We start from the raw sequence: 4024 nt of genomic DNA on the forward strand, positions 1-4024 counted from the left end.
TTTCTTTTCTTTTCTTTTTTTTAAGATTTTATTTATTTATTTGACAGAGAGAGAGATCACAAGTAGGCAGAGAGGCAGGCAGAGAGAGAGAGGAGGAGGAAGCAGGCTCCCTGCTGAGCAGAGAGCCTGATGTGGGACTCAATCCCAGGACCCTGAGATCATGACCTGAGCCGAAGGCAGAGGCTTAACCCACTGAGTCACCCAGGTGCTCCTCTTTTTTTTTTTTTTTTAAGATTTTACTTATTTATTTGACAGACAGAGATCACAAGTAGGCAGAGAGGCAGGCGGGGTTGGGGGGAAAGCAGGCTCCCCACTGAGTGGAGAGCCCGATGCGGGGGTGGGGGGGTGGGGTGGGGGTTGATCCCAGGACCCTGGGATCATGACCCGAGCTGAAGGCAGAGGCTTTAACCCACTGAGCCACCCAGGCGCCCCTTCTTTTTTCTTTCTAAAAACAGAAAACGGGCGCCTGAGTGGCTCAGTTGTTAAGCTTTACCGTCTCCCACTCCCCTTGCTTGTGTTCTCTCTCTTGCTATTTTTCTCTGTCAAATAAATAATAAAATCTTTAAAATAAAATAAAAACAGAAAACAGGAATTTATTTGTCAAATAACGGTCTGGAAGACTGTGGATTGCAGGCAGCTCTACTCCACCTGGTCAATCAAGGACTTGGGTTCTTTTCATATTGTTGCTTTGCCCTCTCCTATGGGGATTTCACTCCCATTGCATGGTCAAAACTCGGTCACAGGCACATCTGTTCCAGCTTGCTCTGGATCACCAGTGGCCAAACAGAAGTAGGCCAAGAAAACTTCAACTGCCCATGTATTGAGGGAAAGGAGAAATAGGGGATTGGATGCCCCTGGATGAATGACGATTAGGGACTAAGGATGCTTATCTCCCTACCTCGACCCACTCATTGTCATACCTATAAAGCTATTCTCTAAGTCTGCATTCTTTCTATTAAGCCAAATTGCCATCCTTATACTATTGCTTGAGAGGTAATAAGATGTATTCAGCATGTATTTTGGTAATAATTGTGGTCAACTTGACCATGGACCTATTGGTAATAAATGTAACCAACCAGCTGTGTCTGTAATCAGCAATTATTATTTGAAGATCAAGTAGAAGTGGTTCTCATCAGCTACTAGTATCTCCCCCTGAAGGAGGGGTTGGGGATGACTTGGACTAGCCCAGCTTGAGCCAAAGGCCATATCATTTAAAGGCCATTATCGGGTTCCATAAGAGCAGATCTAAAGCCACATGAGGAAAGCCACAGGGGCAAATATTAGGCTATCAGGGATATGAATACCCCATCCAGAGTGTAAAGGCAAATATTGGGTTGATGGAACATAGGGTTGAGATTTTGGTGAAAACAAGTACAGAAGTAGTTCAATAAGAAGAAATCTTAGGCGGAGTGCCTGGCTGGTTCAGTAGGAAGAAAGCGTGATTCTTAATCTCAGGATCGTGAGTTTGAGGCCCCACTTTGGGTGTGGAGATTACTTAAATAAATAAGTAAGTCTTAAAAAAAGAATAAGGGAAATGCATGTTTTAGCTTTCTGTGAGTTTAGGCGCCCGAGCTACTGCAGGTCTAGGTCCGGGCAGCTGAAGAGTGTGGTTAGCAAGATGAACAAAGAAGCACAGATGAGAGCAGCGATTGACCAAAAGTTGATAGAAACTGGAGAAAGAGAACGCCTCAACGAGTTGCTGAGAGCTAAATTAATTGAATGTGGTGGAAAGGCACGACATTAGTGGAAGGCACACTGTAAAGAGGTAATTAAAGAAAAAGGTCTATTGATGACTTCGGTGGCTGAAATCACACCAAAAGGCAGAGCGTAAAGAAGGAGCTCCTACAAGGAATAAGAACATTCCTTGCTCAGCATGCCAGCCTTTAAGATTGAATTAGATTGTGTTGTTTTGTGGTTTTCTTTCTGAAAGTAAAACTTGCCATAAATTAGGAATCGATTTCCCAAAATGAAATCCTTTTTTGTATGATGGTTAAAAAAAAAAAAAAAAAAGAAAGGAAAAGAAGAAGAAATTTTGGACAATCTTCTAAAATACATGTTTCTGGAAGATATATAAAGGGTTAAAGGGGACAAGATCTTCCATGTGGATGTCTGAGAGGACTTAAATCATAGGATTATTCACAAGTTCCATCAGCTGATGGCATGGGCCACTAATGAATAAATGACAATAAGGATTGTGCTTTTCTGAGTTCTTATTTAATATTTACAGCAGCTTTTTGAAGCCTTTAATTCTTTAGTTTTTCTTCCTTAACCCATTAGTTGTAACAAACACCAATTCTGGTTTGCCTCAGTTAATTCATGTTTTCTCCCATTTTCTGCTTCTGCTTTAGTTTGATTTTATGCTACATAATATATGCCATATATATTTTACTGTATTAGAGTTTCTATCCAAACTGCTTCTACCCAGTTAGCTACAGTATTCCATGATTCTTTAGCCCACTCCATCCTTAGGTTGGGTTTTCGTTTTTTCCTTCAGATTTTCACATTTATTGTTTTGTCTGTTACTTGGCCTTCCGTACACCTATTACTTTTTGTCTAGGAGAGGTGAAGCAACTCATCTTCGATGTTGTAAACAGGGTTGAGATTCTAGGGGTTCTCCTTTCTTCAGATGTTCTACTCCACCAAAGTTGGGGCCAAAACGCATTTGTGGTCAAAACTCAGTTGAACTAAAAGTTAGCTAAGGTCAATAACTTAGCCTTCAAAGCTTTGCTTTGGATCTTTGTGTGAGGAGGAGGGGAAAGTAGAGATGTGGGTTGGGAGCTATGGTGCCATGTTTTTGTTGTCTCATGTTTTCCTGTTAGCATCTTGTTCCTTCAGTTCCTGTAGTTGTAAGCTGCAGTGATTGAGGCTTAACCCAATGTAGTCTTAGTCCACTAAAGACCCCTCTCCAGGGTATTAAGATATATTCCTTCAGGGGCACCTGGGTGGCTCAGTGGGTTAAAGCCTCTGCCTTCAGCTCAGGTCATGATCCCAGGATCCTGGGATGGAGCCCCATATAGGGCTCTTTGCTCAGCAGGGAGTCTGCTTCCCTTCCTCTCTGTCTGCCTGCCTCTCTGCCTACTTGTGATCTCTGTCAAATAAATAAATAAATAATCTTAAAGAAAAAAGATATATCCCTTCATACCTTATCTCATGATGCTCCCTTCTGCAAAAGTACTTCTATGGCTCCTCCAAGTCTTATCTCCAATGTCACCTGTGTGGGTGACATTAATTCCTCTGGCCCGGGGTTGGCAAACATTTTCAGTAAAGAACCCTGTAGTAAATATTGTATGCTATACAAGTCAAGAGGGATGAGAGTACCAATTAATGCCTCAATCTCAATGACTTCACTCTACCATTGTAGTGCAAAAGCAGTCAGAGACAATAGACAAATGGGAGTAGCTGCTCAGCAATTAAACTCTATTTATAAAAACAGGGAATGAGGTAGATTTGGCCCATGATCTCTGATTTGGCGGCCCCTACTCTACTTAAATATTACTTTTTTTTAAAAGATTTTATTTATTAATTTGACAGAGATCAGAAGTAGGCAGAGAGGCAGGCAGAGAGAGAGAGGGGGAAGCAGGCTCCCTGCTGAGCAAAGAGCCCTATATGGGGCTCCATCCCAGGACCCTGGGATCATGACCTGAGCCAAAGGCAGAGGCTTTAACCCACTGAGCCACCCAGGGGCCCCTCTACTTAGATATTTCTTTTCCAACCTGATTGTTCATGCCTCTGTTATCACATTTGTACGATAAGTTTATAAACCTCCATCATATGAGCACTTGAGGGCAAGTGTTCTGTCTTTATATCTCTCTGAACTGAGCAAAACCAAAATCCTAATGATTACAGGTACTCTGTAAACATTTATGGAAGAAGTGGGGGAGAAATGTAGGAAGAGGTGGGGTTCTTAAATAAGTGGGAAACAGGATCATGCAAATCCTCTACTGATGGGCAATTAAATATGAACTTCTCCTAGTAACACGAACAGATGTTGTTTATAAAATGACTGTATTAGGCTCTTCTGCAA

General features: G+C 41.9%; 1 pseudogene; it reads left to right on the plus strand.

Moving 5' to 3' along the window:
- The first annotated feature begins 1597 nt into the window (after window positions 1–1597).
- Window positions 1598–1991, plus strand: LOC125098978 (transcription and mRNA export factor ENY2-like; annotated as a pseudogene).
- The last annotated feature ends 2033 nt before the right edge of the window (window positions 1992–4024 follow it).

Source organism: Lutra lutra, chromosome 4 (assembly GCF_902655055.1).
Source record: "Lutra lutra chromosome 4, mLutLut1.2, whole genome shotgun sequence".
Lineage (NCBI taxonomy): Eukaryota > Metazoa > Chordata > Mammalia > Carnivora > Mustelidae > Lutra > Lutra lutra.